Source organism: Panthera leo, chromosome B1 (assembly GCF_018350215.1).
Source record: "Panthera leo isolate Ple1 chromosome B1, P.leo_Ple1_pat1.1, whole genome shotgun sequence".
NCBI lineage: Eukaryota > Metazoa > Chordata > Mammalia > Carnivora > Felidae > Panthera > Panthera leo.
The window spans coordinates 36,911,887-36,934,095 of NC_056682.1; positions in this window are offsets into that span (position 1 = coordinate 36,911,887).

Consider the following 22,209-nt stretch of genomic DNA (forward strand, 5'->3'; position numbering starts at 1 on the left):
GCTAGTCATGCAAAGCCTATGGGAGTTTCTTTCTGAAGCATGATTTCTAGAAGGGGAAGAGAGAGTCAGGGGACCCAGGTAGGAGCTATTGTAATAGAGTAAGTGGGAGATAACAGGGACTTGAAGAGAAGTATTGTCAGTAATAGTAATAATAACTAACCCTTGCTTTTAGTGTCCTAAGCCCTTCACATGGATTCATTTATTTAATCCTCACAATGACCCAGGAAGGTGCTATTTTATCCTATTTTTCAGATGAGAAAGTGAGGTAAGGATAGGAGTGAGACCTGGATTTAAAATGAGGCAGTTCCTAAGCTCTTTTCTTGGCCACTAGGTTATGACAGTTCTCTTTTTTTTTAATTTTTAATGTTTATTTATTTGAGAGAGAGAGAGAGAGAGAGAGAGAGAGAGAGAGAGATTGCAAGTGGGGAAGAGGCAGAGAGAGAAGGAGACACAGAATCCAAAGCAGGCTCCAGGCTCTGAGCTGTCAACACCGAGCCTGATGTGGGGCTTGAACCCAGGAACTGTGAGATCATGACCTGAGCTGAAGTTGGACACTTAACTGACTGAGCCACCCAGGTGCCCCTGACACTTTTCTGACAGAGACAATAGGACTCATGTGCTAGGCATATTTGGGGGAGAACCAGTGGGAAAGGCTGATGGATTGGAGGGCACACTGAGGAAATGGAGGGATCGATGAGGACTCCAAAGTTTCCTATTTGAGTGTTCTGCTGGATGGAGATCCTTTTGCTGTGTCACAGAAAAGAGAGGACCTTAAGAGGAATGGTGTTGGGAATAAGAGCTGATGCCATAGATGTCTATGGCGATGCCTAGAACAAGACAAATGGCGATGCAAGATAGTAGTTGGATGCATTGCGGAGAGAGGTTCACTCTGCTCTGAAGATAGACCTTTGCAGCCACCAGAAGGTAAAAGGTATTTCAGGAAAGGATGAGCTCATTTAAGAGAAGATTAGAATGAAAAAAGACTATAAAGGGCCCAACACCAAACTCTGTAGGTCTTCCAAATGTAGAGGTGGGGAAGAAGAGCTGAAGCAACCAGCCTGTGGAGCACAGCCATGTTGTCTTTGCTCCCTGCTTATTTCCATGTGCTATCTTTCCGCTAGATAGTCTTCCTTTTCTCTACCTGCCAGCCTCTCGTTTAAATCCAGCTCAGAAGTCATTTCTCTAGAGGCTTTCTCATACTCTCTGAGGCAAAGCTGACCATTCTTTCCTTTATTTGTTTCCAAGGGCTGTCACAACAAATTGCCACAAACTAGGTGGCTTAAACAACAGAAATGCATTGTCTCACAGTTCTGGAAGCTGATACTCTGAAATGTGAATTCTGGCAGGTTCAAGCTGCCTCCAGAGATGCTAGGGGAACATTTCAGTTTCTGGTGGTCTCAAGCACTCCTTGGTGTGTGGCAGCATGGCTCCAACCTCTGCCTCTGCCCTCACATGATCTCCCTTCTGTGCCATGTGTATCCTCTGTGTCTCTCTTATAAGGACCCTTGTCATTGGAGTTAAGGTCAACTCCAATAATCCAAGATAATCTCATCTCTAGATCCTTACTTTCATCACATCTGCGAATGTAATTTGATAAAAGGTTGTTATTTATTAAAAGTACCAAGTAAGGAAAACACTCACAGGTTCTGGGGTGAGGATGTAGACATATTTTCCTAAGGCCACATTCAACCCACTGCCCATCCTCTGAGCTTACTCTTCTCTCTGTACTTACCTGTAATGCAGCAAGTAATGGATGCACATAAGGGTTTCTATTCCAACCAGAACATGCCTTCTCAACACTTTCTCTCCCAAGGGAGAGAAAATTGGTTGAGGAGGGAGAGATTACTCTTTTTTATGGATGGGTACAGATATACATACAGTACATAAAGTAATATATAGTATTCCATAGTATTGAAATTTCATGGTGGGGGGAATACTAGGGAAAAAAGTCTCAGTAGGCTCTGCAGACAGGAGGTAGAGTTGATAATGGGGGGGGGGGGGGAAGTGTGAGAAACACTGAACTAGAATATTTTTCCCAAAGGTAGTTACCATGTCATGTTCATCTCTGTATATGTCACATACACATTCCCAGCCCCTGCACGCTCACACTCACACTCACATTCCAACAGCACCAGCATGGGGCTAAGAACAGTTCCAGCAAATTAACAACAAACAGATTTGCCTCCCGCATGTTCTTAGATGCTTCATTTAAACTTTGACTACAGTGGCCATTGTAGTCACAGGGTAGAGGCAGATCTAAACCTACCTCACCCTCCAGTTAATCTGCCCTCTGTCTCTGCCTGCACCCATACAGTGGAAGTATTTTGAATTATGGACTTTTATAGGCTCTGTTTTACAGCCAAACCCACAAAGACTAACAATTTGAAATGTCACTCCTGCAGCCATCGCTCCCTTCAGAACTCTACATATTTAAACAGAATTTTAGTTAGCAGAAAACCTCATCTTTAGAGAGAGGAGGGAGGGATGGGGGTGAGAAATCGACTGACTTAATGTTTTATCAAGAGGAAAAGAGTGTGGAAAGAGGTTTGCTGAACATCAAACGGGCTCCAGTGTGGTGAATTTAGCAAGGCAGAGAGCAGTGCAAATTGGAAGATTTAAAAGTCTGAAGTTTAAACATCGCTTTTGTTTTCCCAAGCTTTAGATATTAATAACACTATTGTGCAAATTATAAGTCTTCCCTTTTTAAGGAGACAGGGAGGAAACTAAACATTTGCATAAACCAATTGATTGCAATTCTGATGGCAGACATTTCCTAGTCCCCTTCCCTCTGCGCCATCTCTCCTGGTCCAATGAGGCACATTACCTCATTTAAGTGGGGCCCCTCCTGGGCTGCACTGGGCAGTTTGAAACTCTCACTACCTTTCTCTTAGCATCTGTCTCTTTTGTTCCTTCTTACAAGTAACTGCAAATGCCCTGGTCCTTGCCCTTATTGCCATTTTTTTTTTCTGAAATGCAATTACTCATTAACTGGTCTCTTTGGTTTCAGTTCTCTTTATCTTCCAAGCCATCCAGAATCCTTTCCCTCCACTTGTCTGCTAAACTGTCTTTTCCATCATGACACTTCTGTGCTCAGGAATCTGTGATGGGTCCCTAAAGCCCACTGCCTCAGCTGGCTTTCAGGGATTTCCACACATGCTGAGGCATACCCTATGTCTTCTGCTCCTGGATACTTGCCCTGCCCTCTAACAAAGCCAGAAACTCACTTAGGCTTCCTCAAATATTTGTTCCATTTTCATCTCTAGGTCTCTGCCCTGCTGGATCTTTTGCCTGAAATGCCTTCTTCTTTCTTTCATTTCCACCTACTCTTCACTCTCCTTCAAGGGTCAGTTCATAACCTACCTTCTTCACAAGCTTTGGACACAGCAGCCCACTCTGAGGAAGGGGTTTGACACTGAACTATGTTCTGTACAAATACGTCATACCTAGCCTTCAGCAGGAACTTCCTAACTGGTAAAGAAATGAGATTTTGGGGACACCTAGGAGACTCAGTCAGTTAAGTGTCCGTCTTTGACTCAGGTTATGATCTTGCAGTTCGTGAGTTCAAGCCCCATGTTGGGCTCTGCAATGACAGTGTGAAGTCTGCTTGGGATTCTCTCTTTCCCTCTTTCCTTGCATTTTGCCCTCAAAAATAAATAAATAAACATTTTTTTTTTAAAAAATGAGCTATTCTACATTGTGATTGTGATGTTCCCAGTTCTGTACAAGATGGTAAGAAATAGTGTCAGGGTTGTTTTTTCATTTATTATCTCCATTGGTAGAATTGTATTAGCCTCATGAAGTGCTGATCACAGGCCAGCTTCTATATTAACTTATATCCTTTAATCCACAGAAGTAACTCTGCGCACTGTCCAGATATTCAGCCTGGAGAAATGGTAAAAAGGAGGTTATCAGGAGAGAGCATAAAGTTTTCTTGCTCTACCTCTGTCCATGGCTCTGTATAGAGAGCTTGATAGTTATCTCATTGGATCTTTTTCTATTCAGTTATTCAATATCCATGTGTTCTAATTCCATTTCTCAGATAAAGAAACTAAGGCTCTGTGAGGTTAATGACTTGTTTAAATGCAATGACTAGAGAGTGCACACCCGAAAATTGAATTTGCGTTTTCTGACTAAGAAGTTTCTTTCCAATCTCTGTGCCATTTCAAACTGCCATTACTGAGATATGCAGTAAATTATCTTTTTCATCTGTATAATGGGGAGAGTAAGTCAGTGCTTTTTCCAACTTTGCTCTAGAATGGAGATTGTGCTTGAAAAATCTCTGCAACATTGTGTATTAGCTTTGTCATAAATACCATTTGGATGGAGCCTGGAAATCCACTTTCATTATCCAACTTGCATAAAGCACCACAAAGCCAGGAAGAAAGCCTCACCTACTGAAACCTGTAAATATTCCTTTCCAATAGTAAACAGCTTTGTGCAATAGTATTTACTTCTGACATGATGGTGCATGCACTAAGACAACTAACTATCCCTGCCTCTGGTCCATACTTTAAATGCACTTTGTGGTGTTATCACATGAAAGCATATTTAGGCTGCATTTGATGTGCAATTGTGTGTGTGTGTGTGTGTGTGTGTGTGTGTGTGTGTAATATGGAACTAGACACAGTTTCCTCTTCTTTTGATTAGAGTCACCAGTAAAATATGGAGTCATAAGTTTTAGTGCTGCAACAACAAAAGCAACCAAATCCTATCCTTCAGGACACCAAGAACTAGCCATTATGAGAAAGTTTGGGGATTCCAGGGGGAAGTCATTTGCCCTTTTACCTCCTCTTCACTCCATTTGCAGAGTCTTTGCTGTTATGCATAGGCTCTGCCATCATCAACTTTCCCTCCATACTATTTTGTAAGGTATAACTTTTTCTTTTTGAAAGAGGGAGAGAGAGCAGGGGAGAGGGGCAGAAGGAGAAAGAGAGAATTTTAAGTGAGCTCCATGCTCAGAGCAAAGCCTGATGTAGAGCTTGATCCCATGACCATGGGATCAATCAATAGTCAGACACTCAACCAATTGAGCCACCCAGGCACCCCTGTAAAGTATCACTTTTAGTCTTAAGTACTAGAAAAGATGTCTGGTCAGGAAAATAATTTTCTTAGCTTTTATTTTTCAGCAAAAATTATCCTTTCTTCCCAAGGAAAATTTAACGTGGAATCTTAACACATAAAACAGAGAATGTTATTTTGTTATAGGTACTTATTTATAAACTTAAATTTTTGTCATTTACTTAATGTAAATTCAACCCAACGTGAAAGTTCAATGAACACTAGAATTTTAAAATTAAAAAAAAAAATTCTAACGTTTATTTATTTTGGAGAGACAGAGAGAGTCAGAGCATGAGCAGGGGAGGACAGAGAGAGAGAGAGAGACAGAGACAGAGACAGAGACAGAATCTGAAGTAGGCTCCAGGCTCTGAGCTGTCAGCACAGAGCCTGATATGGGGCTCGAACCCATGAACCGTGAGATCAAGGCCCGAGCCAAAGTCAGACACTCAACTGACTGAGCCACTCAGGTGCCCCGAACACTATAATTTTAATTTTTTTTTTAACGTTTATTTATTTTTGAGACAGAGAGAGACAGAGCATGAACAGGGGAGGGGCAGAGAGAGAGGGAGACACACAATCTGAAACAGGCTCCAGGCTCTGAGCTGTCAGCACAGAGCCCGACGTGGGGCTCGAACTCACGGACCGTGAGATCATGACCTGAGCCAAAGTCGGACGCTTAACCGACCAAGCCACCCAGGTGCCCCAGGAAAATCCTAATCCAAGTGGATAAGTAATAAGGTACTTGACCATACAATTTCACCTGAACAAATATATGCACATCTAAATTAAAATTAAATAAAGTAAAAGTAAATAAAATAAAAAGCAAAATGGCGTTGAGCTACAACTGTGCTAATCACTGATTTAACTGTAAGAATTTTAAATGTAGAAGACAGTGTAAGAAGCTTTATTCTGAGATCTGCATAAAAACATGCTAGTGTAGTAGCTAGTAGGCTCCTGTGTATTTTCATTTGGCATATAGAATATTTGAATAGTGTGTGTGTGTGTGTGTGTGTGTGTGTGTGTATTGCAGCTTTGATCTGAATAAAGCATTTAAAAATTATAAGAAATAAGAATAAAATTAATGTGGAACTGTTGAATTAATGGTCTCCACTGCTTTAAAATTCTGGACAACACAATATGAAAGCACTTATTCTAAGGTTTGGGGAGGCAGCTGGAGTGGATCTGGGCCCAGAGTCACCAAATGTGGGCTGCTTTCTCAATTTAAATCTCAGTGAGCCCTACATGGAACAACAAGACACCATTGACTCTCAAGTGATCAAAGAGTGTGGAGCCAGCAAGAGAAGGTGGTCTGGGTGCATCTTTGTATAAACTGATTATGCCACTTCTTTAAGAACCACCAATGGGACTCCAGAGCATGCATCGGCTTGTCTCTACTTCTAGTCTTAGCATACAAATGTCTTCATAATTTGACCCTGGAATTAAGTCACACACACTATAACTCCCACCTGAGTTTCCTTCCCTTCTTCTTCTCTGAATTTATTCTCTTATGTAGCTTCATATACTTTGTTCTTGAAGCAATTGAATGTCAATTCCTTTTAATCAGTTTTCTAAAACCATTTTTACCATAATGTCCAAACAGAAATATTGTCAGCATTGCTTTGTTTATGCATTATTGCTATTAATATAATTATTACATTAGCCATCATTTATCAATTACCTTCCATAGGTCAGGTTACATATAGATTTATGTCCTTTAATCCCCTCAAGCAATCCTGCATTATAGTGTATTTAACTTACATTATAGGCTTAAAATAATTATACAACCTACCCAGATGTCACACAACTACAAAGGGTAAAGTAAAATTCAAACCCATGTCTGCTGGCTCCAAGATCCACCATATATCCATCTGCTATGCTGTTTTCTTTCTCTAAACTTTTGTCTGCCAACTCCTTTGCACATACAATCAAGACAGCATTTACAAGTTGTATGGAAAATAAGTGTTCCTGTGTTTTCTCCTGCATGGAGCTCTGAGGACTTTGGAAAGGTGCAAATTGTATATAAACCAGTGTCTGGGTCTGGCATGTAGTTAAAGCTCAAAAATTAGTTGAATTTAATCTAAATGAATTGAACCATTAAATTAGTGTCTCAAAGTAACAGTATCTCTTCTATTAATCTACCTCCAGGCAAGAACAGCAAACAATCTATCCTGTATAGAAAACGTTCTTGCTTTTAATGATTATTACTACATTTTAATCCTAGAACTGTTCTTGGGATCTAGATCAGCATTTCTCAAAATGAGGTATTACTCAAGGGGATGAATAAGGGTCCCTGCACCCAAATACTTAGTAAATTCTTCATATTAAACTAACTCTATTGGAAACTTTAACATTAGCATATTAAAGACTCTCAAATATAAAGAAAATCATTAATTTTGTTCAGTCTAGTATTTCTCAAACTTGTATGAGCACCCTACAGTTTATTCAGATAACACCTACTAGCAGTTCTTGGACCCAGGGTTCTGTAGAATCTTCTTTGTAAAGATGAGGTCTGACCCAATCTTTCACTGGCTGGCATCCTGCTATGTTCCAAGAAGGCTTTACGAGGGCTGAGTTACACTTTCCTTTCAGTCTGTTCTCTGTGTTCAGTAGGGAGGTGAGAATCATTTCTTTCTTTCCCTTACAAACAAGGCAGGTAGTTTTCCTAAATCTTGTTACATCAGAATTAGGCTTTCAGGGTCCTTGCACCTTCTGAGCACATTTAGGATTTGTGGAATCAAAGTGACCCTAATGGAATTAAAACCAATAATACCCCCCCATTTTAAACATGCATAGTCTGTTTAGAGGTGGAGAGCTAAACCCTGAGCACTACCACTGTATGGGCTTTTCCTACCAGTTTTTGCCAAGTAAGGTATAACATAGCATGTCATTCTTCCAAAGAATTCACCTTGCCTCATACAGTCTCACATATTATTTTATTTAAGAGTTTTTCATGGAGATCAAGGAGAACATATGTAAAATCATAAGTCACAGGACCTTCCACAAAGTTTTACATTATATGTTTATAAAACGTTGTATATGTAAATGTAGTACAGAGTTATCTCACTGTATCATAAACTACAAAACCCTGACTTCCCCTTTTTCTCCCATATCTCACATTCCATCCATCAGCAAGTCCTGAGGCCTTGGTCTTCAGAAAATGGGCCCCTATCACCACCTCACACATTACTACCTTTGTTCAAGTCACTGTCACCTCTGGACTGCCCACAACAAGAGCCCCGTATCTGGTCTCTCTACTTTCACTTCACCCCTGTCCCCCTACAGGCAATTTTCAATTCATTGCAAACAGTTGATCCCTTCAAAACTTTAGTTGGATCATCTCACTCCATGGTAGCCAAACACCCAAACTTCCATTGCTTCTGTCTCAATCAGAGTAAAAGCCAAAGTCCTCACAATGACCTACAGGTCCTACAAGAGTCCATCTCTGACCTTTTTGGGTTTATCTCTGACTACCCAGCAGATTTACTCTGCTCCAGCTTCTCTGGCTTCCTTGCTAGTCTCTGAGCATGCTAGGCATGTTTCTACCTCAGGGTCTTTGCATCTGCTGCTGCCTCAGCCTGAAATGCTTTTCCCCTTCTAAACATGAATGGCTTGATTTCTCACCTCCTTCAAGACTATGCTCAAATGTTACCCTATCAACTGCAGCCTTGCCCCACCAATCCTCACCCTCCTCTTCTGTTTTGTTTTTTCTAAAGCACTTATCACCTTCTAATATACCTTATAATTTACTTATTATTTTGTTTTATTTTTTTTGTTTATCTCTCCCTTTACTAGAATGTAAGCTCCATGAAGTCGGGGACAACTTTTTGGCTGTCTGCCTTCTTAAATCAACACAATGACTGCACCTTAGACTCTCAGAGCTAGACAGGACTCAGAGAGATGGGCACTTCAGTGATTCCCCACCTGTTTACACAAATCTCTGGGTTACAAGTAGCAATAGGGACTGGTGAGTTATTGTTAATATTTCAAAAAACCTAATACATTTTCCCATCTATCCATCATGAGGCTACATGACAAACTAAAGTGTCACACTTCTTTGCTGTTAGTTGGAATTATCTCAGCTCAGTGCGTTAATTCTGATTATATAAGTCTGATCAGAATCTCTAGCTACCAGTTACAGATGTCTTTGATTTTTAGACTTAGGGAAATGCATTAATTATCATGTAATAAATGCAGATTAGTAGATGTTTTTGAAAACATGCACTCCATGGTTGGGGGAGGGGCCAATAAATGAATACGAGCCCTTGATCTCCTTTGTACAAGACAAAGACTTTGAGGGTCTGGCAGATAAAGTGACTTTCTCAAGGTCACACAGTGAGACACTGGCAGAACGAAGACTAGAACCCAAGTCTCTGATTCCCAGTCCTGTGTCATGCAATCAAAGACACAGTTTGCTGCAAAGGAGGCATATACATGCTGTATATAGCATTTGCATAACATATTACAATAAACACAGAATCCCAACTGAGATTCTCAGCAGGAAAATAACAATTATTTAATCAGTGTTCTATTTATACTTTTATTGTGAAGGTTAGGTTAAGATTCAGTGACTTGATTAAGGGTGCTGCTTACACATGAAAGTGTTTACTGAGCTGGGCTCCCCGGAGTGAAATTCAAACAAACTTGTGACATCCAAAGCACATTTTATGTCCTGAAAGTCATGAATATCTCTATTGAGAGGCAAGTCTTTTCCTTAAAACAAACCAATGGTTATCCTTATGGATAAACTGTCAACAGAGTCTGCCAAGGCACAAAGAGTCCTTCCTGTGTGCCTATAGTAGTACCCCATCTTTAGTTTTAGTCTTTAAACCTAATGAATATGAATATACCTAGAGATACAAAATGAAAAGCTTGTGTACTCGAAAGCATTATCATGTGTATTACACTATTTGATCCTTAGAAGAATCAGCCTGCAGGGTTGGAAAGGCAGATATTATTATCTCTGTTTTACACATAAGGAAGCTGAAAGCACCCAGGGGTTCAAAGACCTGCCCCAGGTCTCCAACTTATTAGTGAAGGAAAGCACTAGAATGGAGGGGAGGGGAGTTTTTCCTTGTCCCTTAAGCACAGTGCATGCACCACAATGCCACCTACTGAATAAACACTTTATTACTGGGGAGAAGGGGGCAGGCAGTAAGAACACCCCACCATATACTTCATTCTCTCTCCCACTGATAGTACCAATGGTCTGAGACTCAAGCCAAAAACAGGAAATGGTTTCAGATTTTACAGAGCAGCTAGGCAATAGATGAAACATGTCCAGGTCACCCAGTAACATGGAAATGTTTCAGAAGCAGAAGGCAAGGATGAGCTCTATTTTCTGAGCCTACTGCCTGGCATGTGTGCATGGAGTATCATGCTCAGTGGACATGCTCTGCTGGGAGCCAAAGGACAACTCTACCTCTCACTGGGTCTGTGGCCTTGGGCAAGTCTCTCTACACTTTGAACCTCAGCTTTCTCTTGGCATTTTGGTAATGATCAAATGAGATAAAGGACCCAGGCAGCTTAGTTCTGTGTCCAAGAAGCAGGAAGAACCTAAAACCTAAGCCTCATTTACCTTGGTGGGTCTATCATTCCATTCATCAAACATACTGAGGATTTACCACATCCCCAGTCCTGGGTGAGGCAGTATAGGCAGAAAGCAGAAACAGTCTCTGTGCTGAAGATCAAATACATGCATTGACAATTCAAGGCTTAAACCTCCCTGGCAAAAGTACCATTATTTTTTAAATGATTGTAAGAAAAGGATCAATGCATGATCAAAAAAAATCGGTAAATAATGTTGGAATTCTCAGCAGTATAGGTAAATAGGGAAGATATTTGGGGCCAACAGTCCCTGAGAACCTGACCTCCACTCTCAAAACAACCAATCTGACCCTATAATTGATTGAAAACAGATTTCTCTCCAAGCCCCTTCCAGGTTGCCCTTCTGTTCCCAGCTTTTGGTGCTGCCAAGAAAATACCCTTCCAGCCATGCCTCAGAAAACCAGCCTGAGCCCTGATCCTGATGTAGTCTCTAGTGTCCAGGCCTCCCCAGGATCCCTGTCCCCATCAGAGCTCACCTGCAGTCAGAGTGCAGGCTCCCTGGGCTCCTGCCCATGCTCTCTCTCCCTGGCTTTCACTTTCCCTCTCCCCTCTCCAGGAACTGAAGTTTCTTTAAACAGACAAGTAATTACTAGTGTGTTATCCACACTCGACTCTGTTGGTACAACACTCGCTGATGTACAGTAGCAGGGAGCTTGTCAATGGGACATATTTAAGCTGATTGCCACTGGAGATAAGTGATGTCTCTGAATGGATGCACTTTTGTTAAACTTTTGAAGGAAGAGGGGATGGGAAAGTTTTATTTTTTTGCTTAAAAAAAAAAGCCTTTCTGAGAATGGCTACACCTCCCCTGAGATTCTCATTTCAGATTAGGCTATCAGATGTGCAGTGCAATTGGAGGCTTCTGTGTCAGTTGGAGCCTCTGTTTGATATTCAAGCCTTTCACAAGATTGTTCCTGAATGGCTGGTGCTGGTTTGCTCACCGGCTCTGTGTCCTTGAGGACAGCTCTATTAAATGCAAGTCTCTCTCCCTCCTCTCCACTCCTTTCCCTTCCTTTTTCTCTTGCTCTCTAGGCCTCTGCTTTTGTTACAGCCCTCTTTTCTTTCTACCTTCCCTTTTCTCCAGCTGGTTTCATCCTTCCCTCTTTCCCCTTTTCTCCCACCTCTTCCCCTGTTGCCATTCTGTTTCCATTGTCTTTCTGCCCTTTTTATGCTGAGTCTCCTTGTCTTTCCCCAACATCTGGGATCTCAGCTCCTGCCTGTCAGCACCCAGGGGAAAGCCAGGCCTGGGGAGGCTGATCTGGTTCCAGTATTGTGACTGTTGTCTTTGTAGAGCATGGAGGCTTGACAAAATCAGGACTGCTGTTAGCTCTTCCAGAGCTCAGTCTGAGGAAGGAGATGGGTGCAGGACAGGGAGGCACTCAGGAGGTGCTGGTGGTGGTGCTCCAGGGGAAAAGGGGGAATTTAGGAAGGATGCATCTGAATCAGGGACAGTGAAAGGAGAGCTGGAAGACAAAATGCAGTTGGTGACAACTACCTGACTGGAGGCAATAAAGAGGGAAAATTCATTAGTTACAGATTAAGCTGTTCTCTAGCCAGTTACCACTGTTTAGATACAAAGATGCCAAAGAAAAAGCACAGTGCCAATCTCTTAAAGGGGCTACTTGCTGGCATCTAATATCTAGATAAGTGGCAGTGGGAGATAGGTGATGACCTCTTTGCTGTGGGTTCTCTAGCCAGTGAATGGAGAAGCATCTTTACAAACACATTCCACCTCATAGGGAGTAGGGAGAAATTCAATTAGGTTTGAATGAGAAAGGTAACTTGAATGTCAATTAATTGTCTAATTGAAGGTAATGGAGACCTGGGGGCACCCTACCAGGTTGATTCCCACACCCAAATCCAGAGATTTTTCCCAGGGATTAAAGACACAGTTTAATTACACATTTCTATTAGATTAGGCACCAATTGCATTCAACATTCTGAGTTAATTACATAGTTAATTACACAGCCAATAACTTCCCTTGCCTAATGACCCTGCTGGATGCAGCCTTGTGCTGCAGAGGAGGATCCTGTTCCTGTAATGGCAGCTCTGGGAGCCAAAGGTGGTGGGAACATCATTGGCAAGGGGGCATGTGAATACTAATAGGGAATTATTCTAATTGTCCCTTGTTCTGGATGAACAGTAAATTATTCTAATAACATTTACCATTGTATTCATTCATTATCTAAGGGTAATTAGGAATGAAGGCCTTCCAGAGGCCTCCCCTGTGGCACAAACAAGGCTGTGCTAACCAGCTGCCTTCATTTTGGATGCCAGGCATCTCCAGGGTGACTTCCTCTTCTTCTTGGTCTCCTTGGTACACTCTGGGACTCCTCTTGTTTGATTATAGACAAAGCTATGACATAGATTTCAGTTTCCCTATGTTATCTTCTTAAGGTGGAAGAGCTTTGCAGGCTCAGAGGAGGGTGGTTCAGTGATTTGCCCAAAGACACAGAGCAAGAAAGTGGTGGTGATGCTAACTGGAGTCCAAGGCCCACTCTTGTCCCTCCCTCCACACCACAGGGCCTCTCAACTCAAAATACTTGTTTCTGGCTCTTAATTCTAGAGTGAGTGTGGTTTGTTTTGGGTATAGGCTAACATGGAATTCAACACATCCAGGTGTCTGCCTGGTGGAACAACTAGCAAAAGTGAAATATTAACCATTTCTGAGGCTTGCAGTAACCATAGTTATGCTGGATCACAGGTGAGTGGGCTAAGATGTGAGGAGAGCTTGTGTGGAAGCAGACATTGAAGCAGGTCTGGATCGCCCAAATAGCAACATTCCTAGTGAGAATGACAATGGCCTTTCCATTGTTTAAGTAAAGCGGGTGTCTGATCCACATGGGCCACCATCTGTGGGACTGCGAATTATTTGAGGAAGGGAGTTGTCAGGCTAAGGGCAGAGAGAGGAGAGGCAAGCCTGTCTCACTGCCTTACAGGGAAGCTTTCCTGGAGGAAGTAGAATATCATCAGATACAAAGTGATATAGGCCAGACCAGCCTGAGTGACTGACAAAGACAAGCATATTAATGATTGTTATAGACTGAATGTGTCCTCCACCCGAAATTCATATGCTGAAGCCCTAACCCCAAGTGTGGTTGTATTTGGAGTAAGGAAATAATTAAGGTTAAATGAGATTATAAAGGTAGAACCCTGATCTGATAGGATTAGTGTCCTTATAAGAAGAGACACCAGAGAGCTCCCTTTCTCTCTCTCTCAACCATGTACACTCAGAGGAAAAGACCACGTGAAGACTTAGCTAGAAAGTAACTGCCTGAAAAAAAGAAAGAAAGAAGGAAAGAAAGAAGAAAGAAAGAAAGAAGACAAAGAAAATAACTACAAATCAGGAAAACAGGCTTAACCAAAAACTGACTTCCAGCCTCCAAAACCATGAGAAAATAAATTCCTGTTGTTTAAGCCATACAGTCTGGTAGTTTGTTATAGCAGCAGGAGCTGACTAACACAATGATAAAAAAAAAAAAAAAAAAAAAAAAAAAAAAACAACTCTGATTTCCAAACAGCTCATTCCCTTCCATGACCACCCCCTTCCCTCAACACACATTTTTTTATGCATTATGCATTTTTGTATGGCATTTTCTTTGCCTGGATTATCCAGCTCTGCTTGATTGTCAAAATGTATCTCTCATTCAAAACTCTTTTATAAAAACTGTCCCAATATCATCTCTTCCCCGGTTTCTTTCTTATTTATGCATAATCTTACATTTATCATGATCTACTTAAATGCTTTGTTTACATGCCTGCTACCCCCACTGGAGGGTAAGACACATGAGGACATCAGCTTTGTTTTCTCTATCTGTGTATGCTAAGGGTCTAACAGAGCCCCAGCCTGTAGACAGTACTGGTCTTAGTCTTTTTAACAGTGTATCACATAGACTAGGTGAATTGTGAACAAAAGAAATTTAGTTTTCACAGTTCTGGAAGCTAGGAAAGTCCAAGACACTAGCAGATTCAGTCTGGTGAGAGTCTGTTTCCTGGTTGGCAGGGGACATCTTCCTGCTGTGTCTTCACATGGTAGAAGGGGAAGGGAGTTCTCTTGGGCCTCTGTTATAAAGATATTAATCCTATTCGTTAGGGTTTTGCCCTTGTGACTCAATCACCTCCTGTATTAATATTTTTTTGAAAAATTTATTTTCTATATATTACAATGTTTTGACATCTTAAAAAACATTTCTGACTTTTGGGCTAACCAATTTTTTAGAGATAGCAAAGGATTTGACTGGGAGCATGCCCTTGACATGCAAACAACTAATCCAGAATCATACTTTCTTTATTTGGCCTGAGCATCCCAGGAGGTAATATTCCTCTGCTTTAATCATCCCAGGGTCAGGTGCCAGGCAACTAGTAACCACCCTTATAGCCTAAAACCCATCAAAACTGATCAAACTAACCAATCTTAAGATGCTTACTTCCCACGAAAACCCAATAAAGAGAGTGGTCTAAAGCTTCCCCTTGTTTCTGCTTCTGCTTCCTGACTCCTGTGGCCCTACATGGTGAGTCTGACTCTTGTTTCTAGGGGAACTGTGTGTAACATTAAACATTTCTTTCAACAGCATTGACTTCTCAGTTTTGTCAGTCCATTGCCCTTATAAATTAAGACCTGGAAAGAAAACACTTTCCAAAGTCCCCACCCTCAAATACATCAGGTTGATTGTTTCAACATATGAATTGGCAGAGACAAAATTATTGAGTCTATGACAGTACTTTTGCAAACTGAAATTGGACATTCACACGGCAGACTTGAATAGTCTGGCTTTTCCTGTTTTGACTGTTCTGACCACCATAACAACTCCTGAACATACCTCTGGATAGGGCTTTGATGGCCAAAACACATTTGCTGTTCTGTAATCTTTGCTCAGTCACCAAGGGAGTCTTTGTAGAGAGTTGGTTGAAAAGAGAGAAGGGGGATATCTTGTGTGAGAATGTCTTCACCACTCTGTCTCCCCATCTAGGCCTCCTACCTCACTCCATGGCCCCCATACACTTTCCAGCATCCTGGGTAACCAGGCCTTTTATCTGCATCTTCTCACATTTCCTCCCCACTAAAGTCTGTCCACTGAGTACGTTCTGACCTGAGAATTTTATCCTCAAGCTTTCCTATCAAAACCTTTTAAATGCCCCATTAGAACAAAGGATCTTATTTTCCAGTACAGAGAATCTAACAGTTTCAATTAAGATTTAGTATTAATAGTTAACAAAATTTCAGAACACTCAATACACTATTTGCATTTGACCAAAGGTTCCTTTAATTTCTAAACTCCCTGGCTCTCAACTGGGGTGGTACCATCTCTGGGGGCATAGAGAAATGGGTTGGAAGTTCCTGGTTGACATAATGGCTAGACAAGTTACTGTCTTTTAGTGGGCTGAGATCAAGGTTTTTAAATGTTTTACATTGCAAAGAGTAGTCCTGCACAATGAATTGTCACACCACAAATGCCAATCACACCCCTGTTTAAAAACACTGCACCAGAAGATGGGTTGCCAAATAACTTCTTGCAACAGTGTTCTGAAATGGAGTGGGGAGGTTCTCCTTTTGGATACAGAAAGACTTTTTGGGAAGTGGCTGCTTGTCCTGTGTATACCCAAACATGCTCCTTCCTGACTTCCCCTAGACTGTACTTTCCTTCCTTATAAGCATAGTAGGAGAATATTACCAGGATCCTGAGTAACACCAAGGTCCTCTCTCCACTGAGATGTTCTGTCCAAGTAGATGTAGGATAGGGACAAGGGACTCGATGAGCTCATACTCCTGTAATGCCACATAGTCTTTGGAAAGCTCCTTCTCACATAACACTATTTGTGGCCTAAACAGTGTTCTTGCAGGGAGGGCAGTCTCTTGTCAGGGTAACAGTGGGTAGGTGATCACTATTGCTGGATACAGCCCAAGGGTCCCCTTCAGATCAGTCATAGATGTGCTAATGGCTCCTTTGACTAAAGGGGGCACACAGCAGCTGTGAGATGACTCTTCCTCAGGGATCCCTCAGTCATTCAGGACATAATTCTTCTAGACAGTTTTGCATTGCACAGGGAAATCACACAGAGCTACTCCCAACAAAAATTTTAAGTATGCATACTCAAGTGATCAGGCAGATGGAGGTAGCTGGCTATACCATCTCTGTTCCTGGGGCCCTTCCTAAGAGAAGAAGTGTGGCCTTCAAACCCTCTCCTCTGCAATCTTACATTCTTAAGGGATGATTAGACAGCAGAACAGAATACAGGTTCCTCAGGTTTCTTGGTTTCAAGCAAGTGAAACTGACACTAGCCAGGAAAGTAATTTTTTTTCACAGGATATTGGGAATCTGATTTGTCAGGAATGCATTGATAACCATGTTAAGAAAATAACCTGGAATGAAAGGAAATTGAGCAGCCATACCATAGCCAAAACCAGGCCACAAATCCAGACCTCTACTGCCATTGCCACCCAGTGGATGTTACAGGTTACTCCTGCCACACTGGACACTGGATGTATCATGGTCTCCATTGCCATGCCACCCCTGGGGAGACCACTTCCAAGGCAGTCCCTTTCCTGTCCTTGTTCTTTGTGCAGCAGCTCATAAAAGGAAGTCTGGGATGGCTGCGTGTGATTTGCCAACTGTGGGTCTAACACCATGTCCTATTTCAATCCATTTCAAGGAAGGCTAAAAAAGTGCCTAGTCTTTTTAGCTCTGGTAGGAGAAGATGGATTCTGCTTCCTTCCATGTTTGATACACATAGGAAACACATTCAGATATTAGATAGCCAAATACGGGTAACTATCTACTGCCCTCCCACCAAAAACCATAATGCAAGAGGACTACAGAGATTTCCAGCACAAGAAATGCAAAGTGGTATTGATAATCAAGACAGGAAGAGGTGAGGAAGAGGTGGAATACTAAATTCTTGGCCCTGACACTGAGACAATTGAAAAAATTGAGTTTTTCTTATCCTCCACTCATAAGATCAAAAAAGATCTAAATGAACTAAAATCACTTGCTTACAGTGGCATTGCTACTTGAGGCAAGCAGGAACTAGAATCTACCACTCATCACCTTGCTCAGTGCTCAGTTTTCCAGGTGTCCTGCCAATTTCATAGGGAAGTCTTGCGAGCCCTAGGAATTGAGCATCCTTAGCCAAAGGGCACAGACATCTCCCCTGACATGTGTTGCTTTAATCCAAGTCTCCTCAAGCTCAATCCCATATGAGCTAATAAAAACAGATCAGCCTGGAGAGAAGGCTATAATCTAGGAGGGGTAAGCAGTTGCATTTCTGTTGGTTTGGATATAGGCAAAATGGGCAAATGTAATGTGTATGAATGTGGTGAATTGAATCGTCTCTAATTCTTCACCCCTCCCTGCATCCATGCCCTCATCATGGCCTCATTAAGGACCTTACATATTTCTATTTGATCTCTTGTGCCTCTGCTGTCACCATGAGAACATCACTAAATAGCAAATTGGCTCAAGGAGAATGGCAGACACATGTAACAGAACCCAGCCTTGATCAGCCAATTCCCAGGAAAATTGCATAAGTGGAAACAAAAATAAATCATTGCTGTTGTGAGCCACTGAATTTTAGGAGACAATTGACCAACATAATAAATGTTAGTTTCTTTTTTACCACCTGATTTGTAGTTTAGCAGTATGAAAGATCCAGCTGCATGAAAATCAACCCCCTTCCAATGTGTGTGCATGCACATACACCCACACATATTTGTACACATACATATGTACACATTCATGCATGCACAGAACAGCTAGGAGAACCTTGTAGACCTTATTCTGTCTAGAGTTGGTACAGTTAATTGAATGCCAGATATCACTTCATGATTGACTTTACAAACCTGTCTTCCACCCTCAACACTTCTAACACCTCTCTTGCTCACTTGGTTGACCATGGGCCCTCGACCTATAAGTGTTCAGCCATGGGAAGAAGGGTGAGCAGTAGGGAGAGGTGTCTAGAACCATAATGTGACCAAAGGTCTTCTGTCATCTACAAGCCAAGGGCACTAAGGCTGGGTGGTGGCTAGTAAATGCCAATAACCCCACTCTTGGGGTTCTCAGTGCCTCCAGGAAGTGACCAGATAAAAGGGCTCCAGGGGATCAAGGAAAACATCAATATGGACATTTCAGTCACAGAGATTGGCACTGAATGAGGGGTGGGCTAGGGAGGGCTGTGAGTGTGGAAGGAGGAAGATGAGTGAGTGGCAGGTTGTGCTCCCAGCCAGAGGACAGACCCATGCCAAGGGAAATTATGAGGAAACAAATGAAGAAAGCAGTGTGGCATTTCAGCAGTGCATGTCCTCCAAAGCATGAGCTGAGAGGAGAGGCTGGCTGGTGAATTTTAATGTAACAGGGAGCTAACCTGCACTAGCATCTCTGATCGATATGGTCTTGGGATGAACTGAGGGAAACAAGATGGCACCCCCATCCCAAGTATCCATAACCAAGCCCTGCCAGAGGTGAAATCTTACATTTTCTCAGTCTACCCTGCAAATGGGCTGAATGACTGGTAGGTAGGGACTGCATCACAGCCTGTGCTGAATGCTGTGGATCTTCATGGGCTGTGAGGCTCAGAGGATGAAATCTCAGGATCAGAGCACCTGATGGTTCAGTCTACCCTTATCTCTGGGAGCTCTGAACCATGAAGGGAATGGTAGGAACACATCCCAAGGAAACACGTTATCACCTAAAGACAACATATTGATCATGGATTCTGGGCAGCTGATTTCTCAATTCAGGATACAGTGAACATTTTGATAAATTCTTTTGCTGTGGGGAATATAGAGGTCCCAGGTTTATGAAAGCTGGCTTCAGAGGGAAGGCACCACACAGACTTCTGCCAGAGGAGGAAGGGGGGCAGAGCTCAAGCTGACCCTGGGACTCTGGTCTGGGATGTGGAAGACTCTTTTCCTGAGCAAACATCCTTATTTTACTCTGTTTCTTCTTATTATGCAGGCATATTGTAACTTATCATTGCATTTACATATAATATTTATTTTAACTAAACACCCTAAACATTAGTGGAGTCCCTCTCCACTTGATAAACATTCCAGTTGATATGAGAGATGCTTCTCATCGAAAATTAGGGAGTCAAGGATCAGCCACTCCCCGCTGCTATGTTTTCTCTATGGGCCACAAGTTTTCCCTGTAGCCCATGGGTTTTAGCAGAGGGATCAAAAAAAAAAAAAAAGCATCATTCGGTGGCCATTACTAGGACGAAGTACATCACTGGAGAGGCCCTGCAGGGTGTTGGGAGGGCCTTAGTTTCTCTACTCCCTCTCAGTACTAGAACCTGCTCATTTCACAGCCAAGAATTCTAAGGCCCAGAGAGGGAAAGTGATATGCCCAACACTGAACAGTTAGTGGGGTTGTAGCTCATGTCTACCTTCCAGTTTTATTTAATCTTTACCTGTCTACTTCCTCTGAATTGAAAGAAATGTTCCACATGCTCTTTCTTCAATGAAGCATTTATATGATTTGAATCTTGGCTCTGTCTTTTTGTGTGTGTGTGTGTGTCTGTGTCACCTTGAATGATATACTTAATCTCTCTGTGCCTCAGCTTTCTCATTGTTAAACTGGGCTTCTTATAGTCTACCTCAAAGAGTCAGATTACATAAGATAATGTATTATCCTGGGGCACCTGGGTGGCTCTGTTGGTTAAGCATCCGACTTCCGCTTATGTCATGATCTGACTGAAGAGTTCTAGCTCCATATTGGGCTCTCTGCTGTCAGTGCTGAGCTGGCTTCAGATCCTCTGTCCTCCTCTCTCTCTGCCTCTTGCCTGCTCAGTCCCTTCCTCTCTCTCTCTCAAAATAAATAAACTTTAAAAAAACATGACAATGTATTCTCCTTAGCACAGTATCTGACATCTACTAGATGAATTATTGAGTTTTAATTATATTCTAAGCAGTATTCTGAGTGTTTTGTATAAATATTTTCATGTAATCTTCATAACTACTCTTTGTGGTAGGATCTTTATCCTAATTTTTATAGATGAGAAATTTGAGGCATGGAAGAGTTAAGTAGGTTTTCTACAGTCATGTAACTGGTACTTGGAAATGCCAGAATTCATACCTAGGCTGTCTGAGGAAGCCCTTGGGCTCTATTAAGTTCCCTTTTACTGCCTACATACATATAGTCATGAGTGTCCTACGAAGAGGCAAGCCTAGGAGGGAGGGCCCTAAATAATTCTCCACATTGCTTCTTGATTCTTCTTTTTCTTCTTCTTCAAGAGGAAAAAAAAAACTATTATCTTTGGTTTTAATCCTTATAATCATCAATGAAAAGATTCATAGAATTAGAGAGAACAAGGACAATCCTTCAAGCCATCAAACACTATAATTAAGTTATTAAAGACCTTGGGTATGGTCATAACTCCATAGACTTCAGTTCTGAGCTGTCTTTTGTCTGGGAGTAATTTGCACCATTGAGTTGCAAAAACAAGCTGACAATGAGTGATATGGCAGCTAGCGAAATTAAGTCAACATCTGGGGTTGAACCTTACGGGATGTGGAGCAGATGAAATTTTGATGCACAGTGTTTAAAGATCAGCAAACTCAAACAAGAAAGTGGGCAGTGCAATTTCAGAACCCCAGCAGGTGATGGTATCCTTGTTCTAGGTCTAGGACAGAAATAACAGTAACTCATGTTGTTTTCCTAACTCCAGTTCTGGTGGCAGATTTTGCTAGCTTATCACACCAATTTCTGCTGGGTCTACATATGGCTTCAGCATTTTTGTATCTCCTTGGAGTTAGCCCTTGAAAAGAAATACATCTTGGGGGTAAGGGAAGCAGAATCCAATAGCAAAAGCATCACCAGATGCATGAGTTTAGGCAAGGCTGGGGACTTCAGGGCAGGCCTCCAGTCCTCATCAGGAGCTAAAAATAAGACCAGAGGTATATTTGGGATCAACATAATAGTAATAAGAAATTTTGTGAATGAAACAACTTATAAAAACAGGGCACAGACTTACTTAAACCATACTGATGTACTTAGACAACAAGTTTTGCCTTTAACACCACCCAGAAGATTGGGCTAACATACTTTATGTACACCTGCCCCTACCCTGGAAAGGGTCCATCCTAGAGCTGGTAGCACCAGACATTCCTGCTGTGAGCAGTCAGGCCAGGCAAGGAAGTAGAGTTGAGGCATGAGCTGAGATGACCATGCACAGAGCTCTAAGTCTATGCTCAGTCCAGTCATGGACCCAAGTCCCTGACAAAAAAGGTGTGAGGGCTTAGCCCTCAATTAGTGAAATGCCCTGCTATGAGAAAGGAAAGCAGTGGCCACTGAGTTTAGGTTGCTCTGAAAATTGGATAGACCTTTTCATACATATGTAAGAAGTGAAGTTCTTTTCAAGCTTGTGAAGGCTATTTATTTTGTGATTAAGAACATAAATTCAGTTTGATCCTGGTTCTGCCACTGACTAGATGGTAACTTGGACAGGTTACTTAACTTCTCTAAGCCTTAGTATTATCACTTATAAAATAAAGAATTCTAAGTCTATGTCTCAAGATGGTTGTGAACCTTAGATAAGATAATTATGCATAC